The sequence below is a fragment of the Leucoraja erinacea genome, chromosome 19 (genome assembly GCF_028641065.1).
Source record: "Leucoraja erinacea ecotype New England chromosome 19, Leri_hhj_1, whole genome shotgun sequence".
In the NCBI taxonomy this organism is placed as follows: domain Eukaryota; kingdom Metazoa; phylum Chordata; class Chondrichthyes; order Rajiformes; family Rajidae; genus Leucoraja; species Leucoraja erinaceus.
The window spans coordinates 17,225,637-17,249,759 of record NC_073395.1 but is presented as its reverse complement, the minus strand read 5'-3'; the positions used below and the strand labels follow the sequence as shown (position 1 = coordinate 17,249,759).

The 24,123-nt window shown below is 44.2% G+C and overlaps 1 protein-coding gene and 1 long non-coding RNA gene across 4 annotated transcripts in view; one reads left to right on the top strand and one right to left on the bottom strand.

The window, feature by feature from the left end:
• The window catches only part of LOC129706275 (uncharacterized), a 54,632-nt gene extending 51,221 nt beyond the window's left edge, over positions 1-3,411 (bottom strand). Inside the window, exon 1 of the long non-coding RNA XR_008725030.1 lies at positions 3,269-3,411. This is a non-coding gene — a long non-coding RNA (uncharacterized LOC129706275). The remainder of the gene's footprint in view (positions 1-3,268) is intronic.
• A 110-nt stretch (positions 3,412-3,521) lies between these two features.
• The window catches only part of LOC129706274 (prickle-like protein 1), a 108,521-nt gene continuing 87,919 nt past the window's right edge, over positions 3,522-24,123 (top strand). The window contains exon 1 of one of the 3 annotated variants that reach the window (XM_055650456.1): positions 3,522-3,825. The gene's annotated coding sequence lies outside the window, so the exon portion shown is untranslated. Of the gene's footprint in view, positions 3,826-20,619; positions 20,750-24,123 lie in introns of those variants that run through there. The other 2 variants (XM_055650455.1, XM_055650457.1) reach the window with 2 other exon arrangements.

Below are 24,123 nucleotides of genomic sequence, written 5' to 3'. Positions count from 1 at the left end.
TGAAAATAAATTGGTTAATTCAATTTTTTTTGTAAAAACAGACACAATCATTCCTTCGGTGCAATTCAGCAATGTTCAGTGTTGCTTCAACTGAGTATCAAATACTTGTGAGACTATTGCTTTAGCATTTAGCCTACTGGTATGTTTCAGCTTACCAGCTCAACCAGTAGTCTTTGCAACCTCGCTACCCCTTGGTCTTTGTGGCTCTGCTCCCAGGTCTTTGACTGTGCTGCTCCCTCTCCTGTCCTGCCTCTACAAAGACCTGGATGGGAATACCACGCAGGGGAATGTCTATCTCCTTCAAAGCAACTCAAGAAGATAACAGGCAACTCCCAGTCTCTGGGTAATACCCTTGTCCCACTTAGGAAACCTGAACGGAAACCTCTGGACACTTTGCACCCCACCCAAGGTTTCCGTGCGGTTCCCGGAGGTTGCAGATGGTTGCCGGAGGTTGCAGGTAGTGGAAGCAGGTAGGGAGACTGACAAAAACCTCCGGGAACCGCACGGAAACCTTTGGGTGGGGCGCAAAGTCTCCAGAGGTTTCCATTCAGGTTTCCTAAGTGGGACAGGGGCATAAGGGAGAGGAACACTTGTCTAGACTCCATTGAGTAACCCTGATGATCTTTGAGTGAATCAGTCAACCCTCCCCAACCTGTAATATTGGGTGTGCACCCATTTAAAGTTGTAATGTGTGACCAACTGCACTCTGCATGTTGCTGGCATGCATGCTTCCAAAGGGAGCTTGTCTCTGCAGATGAAGCTAATCCACAAAATGCTGCTTTCCACAATGTAAGGCCTCTCAGAAATCAAATACATTTGTTTGTTTAAGTTTTTAAAATTCCTCCAATATTTTAGTGAGAGAAAGATATTGACTGAAGCTGGCTGTTACTCACTTTGAATGATGGTGCAAAACAGGCACTGCACCCATTGCTGGGTCAATATACATCTGACCCAAGATAGACACAAAATGCTGGAGTAACACTGGAACAGGCAGCATCTCTGGAGAGAAGGAATGGGTGACGTTTTGGGACGAACCTTTCTTCGGTCTGAAGAAGTGTCTCGATCCTAAAACTCACCCATTCCTTCTCTCCAGAGGTACTGCCTGAGTGTCCCGCTGAGTTACTCCTGCATTTTGTGTCTACCTTCGGTTTAAGCCAGCATCTGCAAATCCTTCCTACACATACATCTGACCCAAATTCCCGTCCAAATACTTCAAGAGAACTGAAAATCAACCATTTGGTATCCAATGCCTACGCAAGTACTGACATTGTCTATAGTTAAAGAAGCCTGCACTAATTACTGAACCCTTTCTCCACGTATCTGCATTTGTCTAATTAGATGGGAAGCCGGATGATAATCAGTCTCTACTAAAGGTGAGTTTTACAGAGGAGAGGGAGTGATTTTTAAATTCCATTACTATGTCTAAACTCTCACAATCTAATATAACAATTCATTTCCACCCATCTTCCCTGCTCTCTTTGAGTTGAATCCTATGAAGTGCAGGATTTTCATCACCTTGTCCCCAATGGCATGTCTGTAAACGTCAGTTTGTTAGCATTTTCAATGAAACACGGGCATACATTAAATAATATTTGTAAACTTGAATGCTGCCCATACTCTTTCATCATATGTTTTGGAAAATAGCATGGGATTTGCTCCTGAATTTCCCAATGTGCTCAATCTCGGCAAAGCTCTGCATCAGAAGCTCCAGGAGTGAAATGCTTTCCAAGCTCTGGCTCAGACTGGCAATTGTTACTCAGCAATCTGATTTCTGTTCCACCCACTATTCTTTCCCATAATCTCCCTGCAGCCTTCTGTGCTACTGCCAAAGGCGACTTTCACTTCCATAAAATTGCACAATTTGGCTGATGTGTCAATATTTCAGCTGTAGACATTTAGGAAGCTTCTGTACCTAAACATTAACCTACTTGTTTTCTCTTTACTGAGTATTTGAAACATTTTCTGGTTTAATTTCAGATTTCCTTTTTACCGTTTATAAAACCATGGCTCATCTTCACAAAAAAAAGGTTTTACAAGTGAAACCATATCTGCAGAGGTTGCTTCCAATTTTGGATTTTGTTGAGTGGATTAAATTTCAAGCAGCATTTCTTCAGATTTGGTCATGTCCAAGATAGGCAGGATTACATTCACACCCATCACATCGAGAGATAAATCGGGCATTCAGCTATCTTTACCATCTGTCCAATTATTGGTAGTTTGTTTTCTTTAATGTGAGTGTCATCTCAAGTAGTCTGGTGACTGAGCAGAACTTGGACCAGAATGGGGACACAAGAGGCTACATGGGGTCTAAGTCTGCTCCTATTTCCAATATCCCTATTACCATCTGTATGGTCATGTGAGTGGAGCCCCAAAAGGGAGCGTGAGACTTGTGCCTTTAATAATCATTGATTAATACTTTACTATTCATTTTACTATATGTCAATATACTTTAATAAACATAGCTTCATTGTGACCTTCTTCCTCCTCAATAACCATCTGGACAGGAGTCCCTCGGAGCAGTGTGCTCAGTCCCCTGCTCTACTCACTCTATACCCATGACAGTGCAGCCAGACACAGTTCCAACTCCATCTTTAACACCAACAATACCAGTATAGAAGTATACAGAGTATAGAAGTTGGGAGGTCATGTTTTAGGTTAACTCAAGCTTGTGGAGAATGGAGGCGGCAAGCCAGCAGCTGGCTTTGATTTGAACAGATTTGGAGGGATATGGATCACACTTGATGGGACTAGTGCAGCTGGGACATGTTGACCGGTGTGGGCAAGTTGGGCTGAAGGGCCTGTTTTGTTGTATCTCTCTATAACTATGACTCTACATGAGAGGGGGCGTTTGGGTCAAAACCTGGTATGTGATAGGTGGAAACAGGTGAGGGGGAGGGGGGGCGAGGTGTGATGGGTGGGTGAAGTAAGTGACAGTGGTGAGAGGTGAAAATGAGACAAAAGTGTGTCAGGTAATGAAGGCAGAGTGAAATGTAAAGCCGGAGTGAGGGAGATAAGCGGAAGGGGACGGCGAAGAAGGGGAATAAAAAGGATATATGGGACTGGGAAATGGGAGGGCTGAGATGAGCGCATGGAGGGGAAAGGAGCAGGTGTTGGGGAATATATGCGCGTACCGGCGGGGCGGGGGAGAGAAACGTATTACTTGAAATTGGAGAAACATTGAGTGTTCACACACACCGTTGGATTGCAGGCTACACATGCAAAGGAAAATACTTGTCCAACAGTTGTAGCCAAGGCCAGCGCCACTTACTGAATACGTGATAGTCCATACAGGAGGGAGAAGGCTGGCGGCTATACATGAATGTAGTCGTGGAGACATTGAGACAGGTTCTCCCCGCGGTTCCGGGCAGTGATAACCCGGGGAGAGGGGGGTGGGGGAGAGATGTGGCCCATTCCCGCCCAGGGGTTCCGCTCCGGGTTTTCTGTCTCTCGGGGCACCTCAGCCCCCCCGGATTGGACGGTGTTGGGTGTTGCAGCCAATGGGCTGCAGGTGAAGTGAATGTAATGTCAGTCTTTTGGCAGCTGCGGAGCAGTGGGGAGCGAGCGAGCGGGCGGCCGGACTGCCTGACTGACTGACTGACTGACGGCAGCGGAGCCGGAGCTGGAGCTGCGGGAACCCTCGGCTCACCTCACCCCCACTCAAAGCCCACGGAATGCGCCCAGACCGACCGCCCGCATTCTGCGAGGAGGGATCAGCACTGCTCCAGAGGAACAACTCTTCAGCCCCAATGTGACTGTGATTGATTTTTAAAGGGATATTCTATCTGGTCTGGACTCTCAGTTTCATCCCCGCCCGCTTATGCTGGGGTAAGACTTGAGTTTTCTCCGCCTGTTTAGTTTGCTCTTCATCTGATGGTTGTTAAAATCCATGCTTAAAATCAGTTTTCATTGCGTTTCACGGAGTGAGGGGGGTGTATCGGTGGCACGTCGGTCTCCTGTGGGTTTAGTGTCACCTTTTCTTTCAAAGACATAATGGGCACTAACAGTGTCAGAGGGGTATGTGTAAAAGGTGAATGCCCTTTGACTACTTGTTGATGCTGCAGACATGGGGTTAATGCAAAAAGTTTCAAATGGGCTTTTGTTGCCCGTCTGTGATGAAATTGTCCCCGTGTTATTGAACTTTATTTTCGATATTTCTCCTTAAGAAAACATCAGTCTCTTATATGTAAGAAGGAACTGCAGAGGCTGGTTTAGACCGAAGATAGACACAAAAAGCTGGAGTAACTCAGCTGGACAGGCAGCATCTCTGGAGAGAAGGAATGGTGACGTTTCGAGACTGGGTCGAGACTAAAGTCTGAAGAAGGGTCTCGACCCGAAACGTCACCCATTCCTTCTCACCGGAGATGCTGCCTGTCCCGCTGAGTTACTCCAGTTTTTTGTGCCTATCGTTAATCTGTTATAGTTGGGACAGAGTTGCACAGGAATTTAATAACAAAACAATGTATTCATGTGGGAAGGAACTACAAATCCTGATTTTAAACCGAATACATGGGTTTAAACAATGTATTAATGTGTGTTTAAAGTTGAGCTGCTCCGTGCCAGTGTGCTTTATCTAGGTTTTTGTCACTGGTGCCTGTTCTGTAATTGAATTACTTTGAATTGGGATGTGCAGAGGTCTACAAGAAGAGTTGCCTTAGAGGGTTTTTTTCTTGAAAGTGTACATAGTTAGACTGTTTGCCCGAGCCAGACTCCAGATGTGCAAAGCAGCTGTTGTCTGTCACTTAGGTGACAACTGGTCATTTTTCCGCTGAGCACTGGCTGTTTCTATTATCCTCGGTTGGAAATGTCAAGGCTTCAATCCCCAGGCCGTTATCTTCGGTGCGATTCGTGTTTCACGCCCATGTATGGAGGAGAGCGCGTTTCTCCCCGTGCCTTCCTGCATTGTCTCATTTTTCAATTCTCGTTTTTTTTCTGTTTCTCTGACAGCCACTGGGATATATTTAGAATTAAGCAGTCAGCCTCAGCTAAAAGGTGGTGCGCTGATCCCTGAAGTGAGAGGACTCTTGAAAAGGGCGACACGATATTTATCAAATCCTTTCTCCCTGACAATATTTACTCCCACCAGGAGATTGTAAACTTAAACACTGGCCATTCATCAAACTGTCTTTCTAGGGGCTTTCAAATGCACTCCAGGCTGACATTGGCAAAGTCTGGAGCTTAAAGATAGAAATCTCTTGTCCCAATAGAATAGGCCAGGGCAATTCACAAATGCAAAACGTCGCTGGAGCTAGCGTGGATTTTTCTAAGCTGCAGATTTGGTAGAATCGCTCTGAAAAAGCGAAGGTTGTGTTTCAGCAGAAGATGTTAAGTTTCGTGTCAAATCCTGTTTGCGTTTAAAGAATGTGTATATTTCTTTGAAGGCTATAGCTTTCTCCAGCTGCGACGCCCTGTGTCTGAAGTAACACAACAATTAGTTTCTTCCACGCAAAGATTAATCCAATTTTTCTTCAGCAGTATTTAATTGACATTCGAGCTGTCTTGTCAGAAAAGCCTAAAAGGATTACCAATCTAATTAATTTCATACTTTGACATCATGTTAATCCTTGTATCAAGGGTACTTCATGCTTCTAGTCTGTGATTTATAGGAATCACAAAAGGAGGGATGTAAGGGGAGCAAAGGATTGAGATTCGTGAAACAATGCCACATGAAACAAGCAAGCACATAGGTCCTCTACTGGAAAACAAATGTATTAAAGTATTCTTCCAAATAAGCACAACTAGCCTCTAGGTAGGATCCTGCAGCTTTAATTATTAAAACCATTTAATATTCCCAAACCAAACAATTTGTTTTAAGATTTCAAAATATTTTTTTGCTGTAATAGCTTGTTGTATCTGGAAAAAGTTTTGAGCAGTAACCATCCAAATGCCATGATTTTTTTTTTTTACTGAAAGATCTTGTTCAGCAAAATATTTTGCTGGCTATGACAACTTAATATTAATTATAACTTGTAGTTCAACATCCTTCAATGCTGAAGTCCTATTTTGCTAGTTTAAACTTGAAATTGGAAAGCATTTACCAGAACTCTGTGGAAATTCTCTCAGCTCGAATAATTTTGTTTTTAATTGGAAATCATTTATTTACGTCAATTCCTTGCCTCAATCTGCTCCGTCCTGGCTGATAGCAGATTTGTCTGTTACTTTCTGTTGCCAGTTAACCTGTTCACTGCCAAGTGTTGTTTCACTATTGACCATGATCCGAGAATATTCGGGGGTGGCACTGAACAGGTTAATGCCTAAACACCTCCACTCAGTCTGCCTTAACCTACCTGATCTCCCAGTTGCTCAGCACTTTAACTCCCCCTCCCATTCCCAATCTGACCTTTCTGTCCTGGGCCTCCTCCATTGTGAGAGTGAGGCCCAGCGCAAATTGGAGGAACAGCACCTCATATTTTGTTTGGGTAGTTTACACCCCAGCAGTATGAACATTGACTTCTCGAACTTCAAATAGCCCCTGCTTTCCCTCTCTCCCCATCCCCTCCCCCTTCCCAGGTCTCCCGCCAGTCTTACTGCCTCTGACTACATTCTATCTCTGTCCCGCCCACTTCCCTGACCTCAGTATGAAGAAGGGTCTTGACCTGAAACGTCACCCATTCCTTCTCTTCAGAGATGCTGCCTGTCCCTCTGAGTTACTCCAGCATTTTGTGTCCACCTTCGATTTAAACCAGCATCTGCAGTTCTTTCCTACAGGTTAATGCCTGCTCTGTATAACCATGTACGTACAGATGCTGCCTCTTGGGTTAGCAACACCCATACCCTTGCTTACTGACTGGGCAGACTCGTGTGTTCAAACTCCAGCTGATTGCCAGGAGAGCAAACATTTTGAAGCTGGTGCCAATTTCAGGTACACAAAAACAGCTGAGTAAATGGTGCCAAACTATTCAGTGCTATGTCAGCAACATGCTTTGTTGCAAAGGTCAAACTACTTCTCCTTAATGTAGGGACATTAAAGACAATCAAAGCATCCTTGAAGCTTCGGGTGGCTACATTTATAACGTAGGTCCACAGATTAGTATGGGGGTCAGGGGTTATGGGGAGAAGGCAGTGGAATGAGGTTGAGACAGAAAGATAGATCAGCCATGATTGAATGGCAGTGTAGACTCAATGGGCCGAATGGCCTATTCTGCTCCTATCACTTATGAACATAAATTTTAAATTTAAATATAAAATAATTTGCCAAGATCCTAAACCTGAATGAGCAACATTTTGAAGCCAAGGATCCTTCACAAAAGTGTGGAATGACTGCCTTTCTCCATCCCAAATTACAGGTGAGGAGGAAGAATATGAATGCTGCCATTGTCATCCTCCATGTAACCTAGGCTGAGACTGTGCTGGGTATTGAGGGATGCCTGTACTGTTGAAGGCATCACTTCACAGATGAGTGTTGAATTCAAACGCAATCTTCCCTCGGGCAAATGTTTTTTTTTTTTATCTGTCACTACTAAATAAAGACTCAAAAGAAGAGCACGTTCTCCTACTTACCCCTTGCCCAACTGCAACAATTATTTTCAAACTTGTTTTTGTGAGATCTTACAGTTTCTAAATAATCATGTTTTCAACATTTCCGCAACTAGCTTTAAGGCAGATGTTCGTAATAAGTAATGAGAGGTGCTATAGTAACGCGTACTAATCTCCTGTTCAGTGTGTCCGGGGCGTGAATGGGAGAAGAAGAGAAGGAGGATCAGAGGCAAAGGGTGGATGGTTTGATGGCACTGGGCCTGTACTCGCTGGAGTTTAGAAGAATGAGGGGGGACCTCATTGAAACGTACTGGATAGTGAAAGGCTTTGGTAGAGTGCATGTGGAGAGGATGTTTCCACTAGTGGGAGAGTCTCAGACTAGAGGTCATTGCCTCAGAATTAAAGGACTTTCCTTTAGGAAGGAAATGAGGAGGAATTATTTTCATCAGAGGTTGGTGAATCTGTGGAATTCGTTACCTCAGAAGGCTGTAGAGGCTGCCAATGGATATTTTTAAGGCATAGGTAGGTAGGTAGATTCATTCTTGATTAGTGTGGGTATCGGGGGTTTTGGGAAGAAGGTAGGAGAATGGGGTTAGGAGTGGAGATATAGATCAGCCGTGATTGAATGGCAGAGTAGAATTGATGGGTCGAATTCTCCTCTTGTCACTTATGACCTTATGACTGCAGCTATTCCTTGTACCCTGAATGTCTTTAGTCACTCTCCCTGATTAAACAATATCCCACTGGGCAACGTGAATGAGAGAACCATGTGCTCTGTGGCATGAGCTATGTACGTTGTAAATGAAACACTAACTCGGACACATTAATAAATGTTCAGGCTTAGAAATGAACTTGGCATGATCAATCTGGAGATTAAAATAAGAAGTGACTTCAGGTGCACGGGGAAAAGGTATGACTTGTGCTATCGGTGCACAAGGAGCTTCAGACGTTGGTTATCGGTGCGGAGTCCTGATACTGGAATTAACGAGCAAACAGCTGATTCCAGTTTCAAACGCGTGACAAAAGTGTGCAGCCAGACCTGGGTGCCTTTCACTTGCTATTCATCAACAGAATTTTCTATACTAACGTGCTCTGGTAGTAACACGGAGATATCTGAAAGTAAATCATTTTATAATCAAGTGTCTACATGGAATATGACTATTCATCTTCATAATGAGTGGGTACTGTCACAAAGTCAACTTGGGTTAACCTGCCACATTTCTGCATAAAATGTAATCTGTCGAATGAAGGGACATAAAAGGGTTTATAAATAAGCTATTCGAATAGCGTCGGCTGTAGAGGAGGGGATAGAGAGAAGGCTGATCTCTGGAGGATGGGGTTCAGAGGAGATGCAGGAAAAATGTCTTGAGGGGTAAAACGAAATGGAGGAAGAATGACATGCTTCAGCTCTTTAATTCTATGGAAATGTATTTTCTTTTCTCCCATTACAAATTCACTGCTTCCCTCTTCCACCACCGCCGACCTGGACAAGATGGAGTTTAATCCCATCGTTGTCAAAAGAGTAAATGTGTTATTTTGCAACAAGAACAGCTGGAGAGAACATCCCCCTCAAAATTTCAAATGGCAAAACAAAATGCCTTCCTCATGCATCAAGTGGAATCAGTTGGAATGTTCAAAATGCCTGTAGCGAAGCTGGAGGAAATGGCTAGTTTGCAACACATGTTAGCAAACTGTTTCTGATAAAATAGTGAAGCGCTTCCTTGAGAATATTATGGGAATTGGTTATTGTAGGGGAATTGTTCGAGGCTGTTGGCTGAAGTGTTCCAGTCCCCTTGTGTAGAGAGAAGTACGGCATAGTTTGAGGTGAGGGTCAAACTCTGCAATTTCCTGATTCCCACTCCGGCAGTGGCAATGGTTGGAGCTCGGCCAAGGTAAGAGTTATGGTGGCTGCCCTTCCAGTTGAGGGACTGACGTGGGCTATGAGCAAACTTAGCTTCTCTTGTGCCTCCTCTGAAGAAAGAGGATTTTGAAGCCCCTCTAGAAGCTTGCCCTATGTCCAGCTATCAAACGCAATGGGGATCTGGATGTGCCCTCCTTGCAAATCCAATATCTTCACCTTCTTCCCCCTCTCTCCTGCTCCTGATTTCACCACTGTCAACTCTTGAGAGCAAATGGAGAATATGCTGAATGATGTTGAGGAGCCCGATGGAATCGTAACCTGATCTAGAATGCAGCATCTGGTCCATGAGTCTTGTAGGGACCCACGTGATTCATCTTGTTAAACCAAAGCAGCCCAGCAGTGTGTGGGCCACTTACTCATGTGTGGCGTTGAATTGAAATCTTGTCAAGTATGGACTTCAGTATGATTTTGCAATAACTTGACCTTCATTATTGATCTAGAAGAGTCCTGATGAGATTGAGCACAGGCTGTCCGGTATACTGGTCCATTAACAGTATCACTACAGTTGTACCTTGACATGTAATACTGAAGCTACCATATTTGACATTGCCCATAGACTGGGCAATGAGTGCAGTTCCTGAGGGTGACAGAAACCAGCCCCGACTCCTTGAGCTAACCCTGTGAAGAACAGTAAATCTACAGCATCTTGGACTACAGCATAATCTCACTAAATCCTATATTTTAGCCAGCATGGCCATCATGGGCTGAATGACCTTCTATAATGCAAGTTTGTTTTTTCTAATCTCTCTGCACTATGCTGGTGGCTTTGAGGGAAGTACACTTTTTTTTCCTCCAGATATAATCACTGTTCATGAGGTTGAATTCCATGTCACGGTTTAAGTACAGTGCAGAAGAAATAATTTACCAAGTTAACATTCCTAACTTTACAGACCAGCAGCAGTGACCAAACAAACCCTCTCTGTGAGGGATATAACCTTTGCTGGGGGTGGGGGGGGGGGGGGGGGGGGGCAAATAAGGAAGTTCCATTGTGCCACACTCTAGACCCAGTGCAAACAAACTAAAATGTCATGCCTTGAAGACAAATTGTTGGTGTATGTTAAGGAAGTATTCCTGTGTCTGCTTCGCGTGTGGGAGTAAAGCATTTCTCGACTCCAGCTACCCTTTGCGAGCTGCTAGTTAATCAAGTTTATAGATGATGAGCCAAGATCCGAGCCAAACTGAAACCTTTGGCCATTCAGCATATTTTTCCCCCAAAATGAGCCAATCGGAAAAACGGTCAAGTTCAAATGGCAACTTGTTTTAACATAGAAACTAATGAGGAAGGAAGTTGCCGTTTTAGATTTGAAAGGCCTACTTTTGATTATTGATCGTTTCCAACGGAGGGAGGGAGAGAGGTAATTTCCTGCTTGAAGACAGCGCAATTTGGAAATGTATTTGCCGTCAGAATATGGATGAAACACTTCAAGAGGGAGGTTTCCCTGTTTGCACCAGTTTACTGAGCTCAAAGTTTATGAAAATAAATCTGTTCCTTTTTTGTTTAATTTAAAACCAAAGAGATGTGGATGATGTCTGACAATGTGCAGCATGCCCAGTATTAATTTGGTCTGCATGTGGCAATGCAACTGATCCAAAGTCCCCCACTCTTAGCCCTCCAGGATTTTAGGGAATTCAGACCCTTGGTGGGTGCAAAGGTGATGTTGCCTTTTACGTTGCCACCACTGCCCAGGCTGTTTTTTTTTAGACAAGGTTAAAAATAAGGTGGATGATCAGATTTTTCCCTTGGAGCAGGGGTGTCCAGAACTACAGGACATTGGTTTAAGGTGATAGGGGAAGGCTTTAAAGGGACCTGAAGGGAACCTTTTTCACACACGGGTGGTGGATATGTGGAATCAGCTGCCAGAAGGAGTGGGCGAGGGTACATTTACAATGTTAAAAAGATGCGGACAGGTACATGAAAAGGATGTAGGCCAGAACCGTACAAGTGGGGCTTGTTCAGATAGTCAGCAAGGGCTGGTTGGGCCGAAAGGCCTGCTCCCATGTTGTGTAATAATGTGACGGGCTCATCCCCGATTGTGAATCATAGATCTGTGGATTAGTGCTGTGCAAAAGTGAGATTTTGTTATTATAATCCCAATTTTAATGCAAAAAAAAACCAAAAAAAACTTGTGTATGAAACCTAACTTTCTGTTGCAGGACACCCAGATTCTTGGCTCACCTTCTGAAGGTCAGGGGTTCTTCGGTTGGCAGCTGCTATCCCAATGCTTTGGATCAGTTGAGTCCCCACATGCAGACATAATTAATCCTGGGCATGCTGCATATTATCGGACATGATCCACATCCCTCCTTTGACAATTCTGCTCTTTCAGCTACAGTTAACCTTTGCTCAAAGTGCTTCCAATTAGATTAATTATTGGCATTGCATCCTCAACCAGGGGCCTAAAGAATTTCCCCAGTGCATTTTAAGAATGAGACAAAATGTAAATGAAGCTATCTAATTGCACATGATTCTATAATCCCCACTCCTCACAAACCTAGACTTTGTCTTTCAAGTGGTTGCAATTAGCTTGGATTTCAATTTTATAAACTATAGTTTGTTCAGGAAAATATAAATGGGATTTGGGGAAAGGTTTTGGATGCTGTGGAAGAAGTGTTGGCATTAGCATTGATTTGTTATTGTTACGTGTGCCAAGGTACAAATGAAGAACTTTGTTTTGCAAGCTATCCAAGCAAACCATACCATACATGGGGAATTCAAGTAGAGAAAGAAAGCAGCGCAGAATATATTGTAGTGAAAGTGCAGGTTTTATTAAAAAGAAAAGTGCAAGAGCTGCAGTAAGGTAGATTGGGGGATCAGGATTTCATCTTTGGCATACGAGAGGTCTGTTCAAGAGTCTAACAGCAGAGTAGAACTTGTTAATGAATCTGATGGTGCATACTTTCAAGCCTCAATCTTTTGCCTGACTGTCTCTGGGATCCCATGAGAGGGATTTGATTTTTGAGCTGGTTGTTGAGACGAATGTACTCAAACTCATGGTTATGATGTGGCGGTAAATCATTCTCGCAAAATCATCAATGTCCATGCCAACAAAGATGCCCCATCCATGCTGGCCCCACCTGCCCACATTTGGACCATATCCCTCTAAACCTTTTCTATCCATGTTCCTGTCGGAATGTCTTTTAAATCTTGTCTCAACTACCTCCTGCCTCAACTACCTCCTCTGGCACATCATTCCATATACGCAACATCCATAGAAAACATTGCCCCCGGATTTCTATTAAACCTTTTTAACTCTCAACTTAAACCAATGCACTCTGGTTCTTGATTCCCCTGCTCAGGGTGAATGCACAGCCTTTTCCCCAATCTATTCCCCACATGATTTTATATACCTCCATAAGATCATCCCCGAGTCTCCTGCGTTCCAAGGAATAAAGTCCTAGCCTGCTCAACCTCTATGTATAGCTCGGGTCCTCGAGTCCTGGCAACATCCTCTTTAATCTTCTCTGCACTCTTTCTAGCTTAATGACATCCTTCCTGTAGCCGGATGACCCAAACTGAATGCAATACTCCAAATGCAGCCTCGCCAACGTCTGGTACAACTTTAACATAACATCCCAACGCCTATACTCAATGCTGTGGCTGATGAAGGCCAATGTTCTGAAAGCCTCTTGACCACCCTATCTACCTGTGGCACCACTGTCTGGGAACTATGATGCAGCACCGCTCTACAACACAACGCTGCCTTCTTGCTGCAGTGTCGTTTACTTGGGCTCTGGAAAAAGGATGTTGGTCCATTGGGCCGAGACTCGTGTGACGTGGGGTTGGTGCTCTGTTAATAATTACAGGGCAGTTTGGTTGGGGCCTGGTGTGGCTGCTTCACTTGCTGAGGGATAACTGTACAATCATCAGGGAGCACCCCAACTTTTGACCTTGTTTATGGAAGGTCATTGGGGCAGTGGAAAGTGGGTGGGCCTGAGAAATTTTCCAGCGATGTTCTCGGCCTGGAATTATTGACCTCCAATGACCAAAACCATCTTTCATTGAGTGTGGTATGAATCCAATCACGAGAGTATTTGTTCTCTTAACTCGCTGTGATGACAGTCTCACCAGGTCTCCTTGAGATACCTCACTTGGTCAAATGCTCAAGAGTTACACTTCCCTTGCCTCTGGGCTGTGTTTGGAGCCTGGTGGACCTAGAGTCATAGAACACAGAGATGTCTCCTCCATGGCTATTCCATGCCAACCTATAGCATCCATCTATATTAATCCAAAACAAATCCTATTTCATTCTCCCCACATGGCCACCAACTCCCTCCCAAATCCGCCACTGCCTTCCATTGAAGGGACTATTTACATCGGGTCAGGGAGAATGTGCAATCTCCACCCAGACAGCACCATAGGTAATGATTGAGCTCTGGTGTGTAGTACTGTGAGGCGGTGGTGAATCCTGGCAAACTTGACTGAGTCATTATTGGTGAGTAAATGCCATTTAATAGCACTGTTCTTGATATCTTGGTTGGGTTGCTGACGTTTGGGACTAAACTGATTGAGCATTAATTAGCCGGATTATATTTGTCCCGCTTTTTTTATGCAGAACAATTTTCCACATGATCAGATAGATGCCTGTGTTGTTACTGTCATGGGACTGGAGGTGTGGTCATATGTGGCTGTGTCAATTATTTTGCCCACCAATGCTAAACTCTTTCACCCACACTAGGGCCATATCCTTTTATGCCATCCCATCTGGTCTCTCATGGAACATCGAATACTACAACTCAACAATAGGCCCTTCGGCCCAAAATGTCTGTGCCAATTCCGACACCAGCATAAACTAATCTTCAAGTTTGTGCTTCAGTTTTCATTTGTAAAAGTGAGGCTCAATCCTTGGATTAAAATTTCAAACTTGAACCATGAGATTGAGGCAGATTCATTCATTTTCAGCGGCTTTAACTTTGTAAATAAAACAATTTTAATACCATTTGGCATTCTATTCTATTTTATTTTTCCCTTCTCCATTCTGTTAAATAGTTCTGCTATCTGAATAAGTATGGCCAGAGCTTTAAGATAGGCCGCTCCTTCCACGCTGGGCAAGAAGTGCGCACCCAAGCCAAGATGCGTGTAAAAGCTGACTAGAACTAAAGATAACAGGGCCGTGCTTTGCATGGATGCATTGTACTGAAGGTCTAGACAGCCAGCAAATCCAAACCTTTGGCAGAGGCAGCACAGAGTGCCCGTCAATAAGCTAGTGTCCCCACACCACATCCTGCCCCCCCCCCCCCCCCCCCCCCCCCCCCCCACCCCCATTAACAAGTCACGTGGTGTACAGGACCAGAATAAGCAGGCAATAATTCACAGCAGTTGTGCATGGGTGGGGTGGGTGCAGCACAGGGTTACGATGGAAGGGGCAGTGGGAACAAAAGCCCCTTGTCTAGATGGGTGGAGATCTGGGATAAACTAATGACCCAGTCAATTGCAAATTTAATGCTGAGGAACCTGGCCATAAATGACAAACCTCATCATGCATACAATTGGCAGGGAAATGAAGCGATTTTGCTCCACAATTATATTTTCAGCAAGACCATGCCATGGAACCACTGGTCAGCTGTGGTGTGTGGATCATTGCACTCCTGGATTCCTTTCTTTTAAGTAAATGCAGTTTTAAACATTTAGAACCTTTTGAACTGTGTCCTCTCTCTTTCCATGGACAGGCCTAGGAGATTGGGAATGAGGTCTGAATGATGTTGTGAATTCCCAGGGCAGCAAAATCTTAGTGCGACTGCAAGAATGGAGTCGGCATTTAAGTGCATGTTCGATCTAGCTGGCTACTCGAGGAATGCTGTTTAGTATTGTCCAGTTATTTTCAACACTATTAAAAATAGCAAAATGTACACAAGATGTGACCCAAATACATGTTTCAGATGTGTGCTGATAAAGATTTGGTTGCACGTAACAGCTAATGCAGTCCAGATTCTGCTGAAGGAGCAGAATTGGGGTTAGGGAAGGGACAATCAGCAAAGCTATTTAGCGTTGCAACGTAAAAAGTATCTTTGGAAAATATTGCCTGAAACTGTCAAGGGCAAACATGAGGGGACAGACTGGGTTTTAAACTTTTGAAATGTGTAAATTTACTCAAGAGTTGTGCAATTAATACATTAAAAAAAAAAAAAGTTGCCTGGCAAGTAATCCCAAACAGGATGGGACTAAAATACTTGGATTGTTATTCTTTTTTAAATTTAGCACTCTTTGTGTGTGGCATGGAAAGCGAGGTTGTGAGTGGGACTGCAAAGTTTGTTAATCTTTTGTCCATTCATTCACAGCCCTACAGGGAATGTTGCTGGGTTGTTTTTTGATTCCAGATAAGGAGCATCTGGAATTGAAGTCATAAATTACTCGCGTACACTGAGGTAATTTTAAAAGTAGCCAGCGTGAGGTGGCTGGTGGGGGCTGAATTTAATTGCATAGTTTGTGGGATGGAGGATAATAAATTATTGCTTTTTGTAGCACTGACTTCACACATGTTGTCAGCCTTTTCTTCAGCCTGTCCCACTTCGGCGGGCTTCCCTTCGTTGTCAGGGAGGGAGTGTTTAAGTGTGATTGATTGAATAGCATTCGCTGCATTTTTCCTTCGGGGCCTTTCCTTGTGGACTGGAGTCAAAGCTTTCCTTTCTGGCAAGAGGCAGGAGGCCAAGTGGAGATCGGCTCCTGCAAGCTGAGTCAGCAAATCTTTTACCTTGTTTGTACCTGTTTTTTTGTAAATCTGTGCCCTTGAGAAGGAGGAGTGCAGTCAGCAGGGGGCAGCCTTGGTGAAGGAACAGAGGCGGTGTGGAGAGGTGCAACAGTAAGCTGCCAGACATGCAGGCACATAAACAGACATGGAACAAAGAACAGTACAGCACAGGAACAGACCCTTCGGCCATGATGGTCAATGCCGAACATGATGTCAAATTAAATGAATCTCCATGTACATGATCCATATCCCTCCATTTCCTGTATATTCATGTGCCTGTCTAAAAGCCTCATAAATACCACTATCGTATCTTCTTTCACCCTCTCTGCAAGATAGTTCAAAGGCATCCAATGAGGTGGGAGGTCAGGGCCACACTAGTTCGTGAGGACCATTCGGTTCCCTAATAACAGCTGGGGGAAGAAGTGTCCCCTGAATCTGGAGGTGTGTGTTTTCCAACTGCTATACCTCTCGCCTGATGGGAGAAGAGGAAATGTCCGGGGAGTGAATGGTCCTTGATTATGCTGGCGGCCTCACTGAGGCAACATGAAGTGTGGATGGAGTCAATGGAAGGATGGTTAGTTGTGGTGGTCTGGGCTATGTCCACAATTCTTGCCATTTCTTGCGGTCCTAGATGGAGCTGCTCCCAAACCAAGCAATGATACATCCTGTTAAATGCTTTCTACACTGCAACTGTGGAAGTAGGTGAGGATTGTTGTGGACATGCTGAACTTCCTAAGCCTTCTAAGGAAATGGAGGCCTCCGTCTGCTTCCTTGGCCACAGCTTCGATACGGCTGGTCCTGGACAAATTGCTGGTGGTATTTATTCCCAGGAACTTTGGCACCATCGATGTATACTGGGGTGTGTGCACTGATTCACAACCTCTTTTGTCTTGCTGATGTCGAGGGAGAGGTTGTTGTCCTGGCACCAAGTTACATGGCTTATTGGTGACGTCATAGAGCTGCTGCCTCACAGCACCAGAGACCTGCATTTGATCATTGATTACAGGTGCTGTCTGTGCAAAGTTTGTGTTCTCCTTGTGTTCAAGTGGGTTTTCTATGGGTACTCTGGTTTCCTCCCACATTCCTAGGATGTGCAGGTTTGTAGGTTAGTTGGCGTGTACATTTCCCCAAAGTGTGTAGGATGCGAAAGTGGGCAAAGTGATGGAAAGAGAAGGAGGTGGCAGGGGAGCGGACAAAGCGATGGGCCGCCAGGGGTGTGTGAGAGTCTGTGTCAAACAAGTGTCCCAAGCCCTGATCCCTGACTTTCAAAAAGAGAATGTTAAATTGAGGACCACTGATGCTGCAGCATTCCTACACCTGTCACCTGTATGGAAGGAGCTTTTGAGCCCAGGTCGGTCCAATCTGCCATCTCCATACATATTCCAGTTCTATAGCCTGGATATCATGGTCTTACTCCAAAATGAGTGACAAACAACAACCACAGGAATTGGTTCAGGAGCCTCAACCTCCTTTAACTTGCATGCTTGTGTGAAGATGCCAAAGATATGTCGCTAAATTTGCTGATATCACATTACGATGAGCAGAAAAGTTGTGGAAAGGACATAAAGTGGGGACAGCAGAGACAGCAGCAAACACAAAGGTGTCTAGTTCGGCATGAGATTGTTGGCCATTTGCTTCCCTTGTATTGTGGACCTGGAAAAGCCTTCAGAAATGTTGCAAGCGCAGCAAAACTATCAAATAGATTATTGATCCTACTACATTGTAATGTGTGGACTAATCAAAGGTTGTTTGCCATAAACAAACCTTATTTAATTTGTGGCTGAGGCTATGATGGTCAGTACAGCACAGGAACAGGATCTGCTGAGCATGATGTCTACTTAAATTGCAAATTTGCCTACACCTGATTTTTATCCCTCCATTCCCTACCTATTCACATGTTTGCCTGAATGCCTCTTAAACGTTGCCATTACATCTGCTTCCACGACATGTCCACCCAGGGACATCATGTCCTAAACATTATGTAAACATAGAAAAAATAAAACTGATGGCTTACACTTGAAGGATAGACTGGGGCACGATCAGAGGGTGCTCACTGGCTGGAGACTAACAGCAAAACACAAGGGTACTGAAGGCCTTCAGACTTGACGAAGGATTGCCTTCCTGCTGCATTGCCTTTATCTTGTGACTGTGGCCATGTTCTGGAATGCAATGCTGCATTCCAAAATTCAAACAAAATTAATCAATTTCAACAATTTTGAAGTCTACTCTGCAGTTTCTAAAACAAAGGATTTCCTGTTGGTGGAGCACAATTCAGCTAATCTCCATTGCCCTCAATGTCAGGCCTGGGTCAATTAGATACTGAGTCCTATGTTAAAATAATTGTCTTTTAAGGCTGAAGCAACACAAAGTGCCGGAGGAACTCAGCATCTGTAGAGGGAGTAGTTGGCAATATTTTGGGTTTGAACCCTTCTTCAGTCTAAAGTAACCATCTTGGAATAAGAGAGAGGTTGCCGTATTAGGCTTAAAGTGACTGAAGAAAGCAGAGTTTATTTGCTCTACTTTTATTCCAGGGTTGCCTGTGGGGTTTTAGGGAATTGAATTTGGCTGTTCTTGCCTTCTTCTAAATACCAGTGGCTGCTGAGGTTGGTCACCAATATTTTCTTTTGTGCTTCCTACGCAGGAGTTGCACTGCATTGCCGCCTGCATTCTGTAAGTCAGGAACTGGTCCTTGCATCACTCTACCCAGTAATGCTGGTGATGTGGTAATGTGAATGAGTTCTGACCCAGTTCTCAAGCACCCATAACCATGGGCTGGGGACTCGGCACATCGGAATACAAATTTAGTATCGCATTTCCATGGCAATTCGGAACTTGTTTGGATTTGTCTGGTGCTACACTGAAAAACTGCTTTCGCTTTTGACTAAAAAGCTTTCAAACACAAGGAAGTTATTACATTGTTCTTTTTTTTTTTTAATCAGTTATGTGCCACAGGAATTGACTGAACTAAGGTCGTAACTATGGTCTGATCTGGCATGAACATGAAGGAACTGCTTTGAGTCTGCCATTGATCCAGTATTGAGCCTGTGATCATATCAACTGCTGGGTCGGGGACTAGAATTAAAGATCTAGCAGGGTTCATGCACTGATATTCAGCCGGAGTCATGTTGAGTCACTGATGGGTGGCTTTCCTGTCTCCAAAGCAGAATGGTGTGGCACCAACTCCCACCACACATTGAATGGCCATGGGTCAGTTAATTAATTCTAACTGGTTACTTAAACTGGGGACTGACAGGCAACTTGTTTACCACTTATTTCCAACAAAAGAACCCATTCAACCCTTCAAGTCCAGTAAATTCCCAGGAGAGCAATCCCATCAGTCCCATTCCCCCCCTCCTTGTATCCCTGCACCCTTTTCCCTTTCACTTGTCCATTCATTCCTCTTTCGTTCCTGCTACTAACATGCGCCACGGGGTGATTTGCAGTGGACAGTAAACTCACCAGCACCATCTTTGCAACATTGGATGAAACCAGGGCATCCAAAGGAAATCCATGCAGCAACCGAAAGAACAAGCACACTGGCACATGAGGTCGGGATCATGTCTTGGTCTTGGGTGCCGTGAGATTGAGGCAGTAAATAAGTTCCATTCTGTTACTCCTTGCAACTGAGAAATACATGGTTTTAAAAAATCTAACTGTAAAACTATAATCAGACAAGTAAATATTTATAAGGCCCTTAATTGCCGGATGTCTACACTCCATACCCCACTCGACATATTGTGTGCCATTACACAGGAAGATATTGCAGACTTTGACAAGGGCTACTACAGTTTGTCTACTGACATTCTTGATATCAAACCCCTGTGGTTTGTAAAGTAACATTGTTAAAGGAAGCATGAAGGTTTTTAAAAGTCTGTTATGGTTTGCTTTTTAAAAAAAAAAAAAAAACTATTTTAGTCCATGAGCCAGCTCTAAATCACCACGCTGGGCTCTTCTATCCCCTGTATCATTTTCTTGGGTCTGCTTTAGAGATAAGAGCAGAGAGTACAGTATACCAGTCCCAGCCCCAGTCATCCGAATCACAGCACCGTAACTGCAGGAATAATGTACACTGCATTCAGTAATGTCATTACTAGGGAAAATTGTACTCTGCAGTTCACCTCATTCTACCCCTGACTTGTAGGTTGCTTACCACTACTTCAGTCCCAACCCACTATTTCTGGCAAATTAATTCCCCCCTCCCGAAAAAAAAAATACCCACGACATAACCAAGATTGGAATACAATCTCTAAAATACCCTGACGCTTCCTAGCAGAAGCTGACATGTAGAGCTGCAGACAGTCAGAGATAACTACAAGTGCTGGCTCAGGAACTGATGCATTGTTTGCATTCCAAACTGAATCAGATCAGCGCACAGGGAGACCAAAGATGTTCCGGTATTTTAACCTTTGATGATCCGAAGATGTTCTCACTCAACAGCAGGAGGAGAAGAGGTGGGGTTGTGAATCATCATTCTGCACCATCCCTCGCTCCTACCCTCCTCCACATCGGGCAACTAAGTTATTGGTAACAAGCAGCCAGTAACGTGTCTGGTCAGGTAAGTTCTCTTTACACAAGCTGCACTTACACACAACGTTTCGCTGTGGAGAGGATGTCAGAAAATCTTTCCTTCACTGTGGAGTGTGAATATCATGCGTGGGCCTCAATACCAGTGAGTTGGACACTCTGCTTTTACACCCACTACAAGTTAAGTGCAGAGGGGATAATTGTCATGTTTGTTACAAAGCATTCCTTTCTGATTCTGATTTTCTGGGGGTGTTGGTTGGATGATCTGATGGCAAATAACATTTATTGTAGGCAATTGCAATTTGCAGATCAGGGGAAAAGTACTGAGTGCCTTTGGCACAGTGGCATAACAGTAGAGATGCTGGCTTACAGCGCCAGAGACGCAGGTTCAAACTTGACCATCGGTGCTGTCTGTGTGGAGTTTGTACATTCTCCATGCGACCGCATGCGATTCCTCGGGGTGCTCGGGTGTCCTCCCACTTTCCAAAGACGTGCAGCTTTATGTTAATGGGATTCTGTAAATTGTCCCTAGTGTGTAGGACACTGGACAAGTAAGCAGTGGTATGGACTGGGTGGGCCGAATGGCCTGATTTCCATGCTTCATCTCTAAACTAAACAAAACACACTGTTTTGTTGGAAGAATTACGTACTTGAAATAGCTGGGACAAAGTTTAAGATTTGGGAGTCTCTGCAGCCTCAAATGCTATTGTGTTCAATCAATGCACAACAACTCGAATAAATTAAATGTAATGTGGTATCAGGGCAGTGGAGTGAGGCCATAAACTGCTACATATTGACCTCCAACTAATCTCGGATGATTACCTATTGATGTAGTAACTGGAGCTCATCCAGCTGCAAAAACAAAGCATCTTGCTGTAATCTTCAGTCATTACCAAGATGGTGCATCCTGATTGAACATGCACTGCTTGCGTGAGGGGCATTTGTGGCAGATAACTAAAACAAGCCTGCACCAATGGAGTAGTCGGCATCAGTGATGTAGATGTGGAAATGGTTTAGAGCTTCAAGTTCCTTGGTGTTAATATGACCAATGAAATGTTGTGACCCATCATATGGACGTGACAGCCAAGAAGGCACATTGATGCCTCTACTTCCTTAGGAGACCGGAGGAAATTCAGTCCATCTCCAGTGACTCTTGCAAACTTCTACAGATGCACCATAGAAAGCAGGCGGTCGAGTTGCATCAGCTGGGTTTGGGAACGGCGCTGCCCAAGAATGCAAGTAATTGCAAAGTTGTAGATGTAGCCCAGTCCATCACACAGACTAGCTTTCCCACCATAGAAACTCCAAATCTACAAGGGGGTGAATAAAAACATGCAGGAAGATTGTTCCTGATGTGAGGGTTTTCCAGGATAATCACAAAGGATAGTGAAATCCTTGAAACCGAGATGAGAAGAACTTTTTTTTTGAGAGTGGTGAATCTCTGGAACTCTCTGCCACAGAGGGTAGTTGAGGCCTGTTCATTGGCTATATTTACCAGGGAGTTAGATCTCGCCCTTGGGCTCAGGGGCATTCCAGGAAGAAGGCAGGTACTCTACTGAGTTGGATGATCTTCCATACAATAAATGGCTAACACAGGCTCGAAGGGCCGAATGGCCTACTTGTTGCACCTATTTGCAGTTGACTGTGGTTACTATGTACGAGGATATGAAATTCGCTGCCAGGAGACACTCACAAACTATACAATTTGCTCCATTTAAAAAAGGCGGTCGAGTTGCAAACGCTGATTTTCTGCATTCCCTGCCCAAGCAAGTAATGCAAAGTTGTAGATGGATAGATTTTACAAGTAGGGACTGGTTTCCCAATTATTTGGTGGGATTTCATGTTTGGTATTAGAAAGGTTTGTTTCTGTGATAGAGGATTTATCATTTGATGAGCCCAATAGTGAACATCAACCGGTTCCTCAGCCACCTTCCATTTGCGTAGGTCCAGAAGCAAGCGTTGTACAACGGATGTACGCTCAGCATCGCCAAGGACAGCTCTCATCCCAAGCAAGACCTGTCTACCCTCCTACCATCCGGGAGGCGCTACAGGTCTCTTTTCTGATTACTTGCCGAATCTGCAGTTCGAGACAGTTCTTTATGGCGGGATATGTCACTGCTACTCAACAACGTACCTAGCAATGACTGCCATTCAAAACCATCAAACCCCTGCATTCCCCCCCCCCCCCCCCCCCCCCCTGCCAAAGGATTTGATTTTACAAGTTATGTTGCCCCAAATCATTTGCTATGTCGCTTTCCAGTGGAGATGCTAAAGGTGCATTTCGTTGTCTCTGTATCTGTATACTGACAATGCATTAAAATTGAATCTGAATCTGAATCTCTAGAGGAAATGCCATAATGGTTTACAGGGTTGAATCCTGAGATGGCAGCTTCATTGTCTTTGGGGGAGATTATGGGAACACACATTTCCTTGTGTTGAGAAGAATGGGAGATCTTGTTGAAACATATGTACAATCTATGGGCCTTGATAGGTAGATTCTGGGATGATCTTTTCCCTATCTGGGGCGTCTAGAACCAGAGGTCGTGTTCTGAAAATAAATTTTATTGGATACCATGCATTACCTTTTTGTTAATATTTTCAGTGTTGAATATCTACATAAATGCAGGTTGTTCTCCAGTAGTTGTCTGCGTGCATTTGTGGAGTTGCCTTTCCCGTTAGTGATACCTCAGCACATTGCAGGGAAAGGGTGCCTGCTGACTGACAAATAAGCCTTCTATTACATTGTACGTAGGAAGGAACTGCAGATGCTGGTTTACGCCAAAGAGGAATGGGCCCTTCTTCGGACTGAAACATTACATGACATTGTTTGCCAGGGAAGCAAGGTGCGGTGCAATTTCAGCCCGAATTGTACAGGCAGCTGAGAAACCAGTGTTGATCTGTCAGTTAAGCTTGTGTCTGTATATCACCAAACTAGCTATATGTCACCATTGAATACACTGAGCTTTCACACTGTGCAGTAGGAGAGATTCAGATTCAGATCACTGTGCAGTAGGAGAGGAGGGTACTTGTACGAATTTGGTTCTACACCATCGTTCCTGCACGAATTTGGTTCTACACCATCCTGCACTGAACACACACATTTTAATTCATTCTGACTGATGCTGGATTGAAATATTACTTGAAACATGTTGCTTGTTAATTAGCTGTATTTATTATGTATTATTATTATATATTTTGTGCTTGTTTTGGAGCCAATGCTTTGCTCGTTTCCAACGAGAACAACCAGCGGAGCAGCAATGTCAGTAGATGGATGCCCACTGTAACCGGCAGATCCACCCGTCTCATCGATTCACAGTAACTCCTCTTTCCAGGCTCGTTGAATGGTCCTGACCTGGCAGGGAATGGGCACTGGGCCAGGGACAACTCTGCCAGTTGCCGTCGATATTAACCAATGGAAAGGGGCTGGAGAGGAACATTTGGGCAAATGCATCTGTAAATGAGTTCAACGCAACACAATTGGCCAAGTCTTCAGCAGATAATTATTGGCTCATGGCCTCA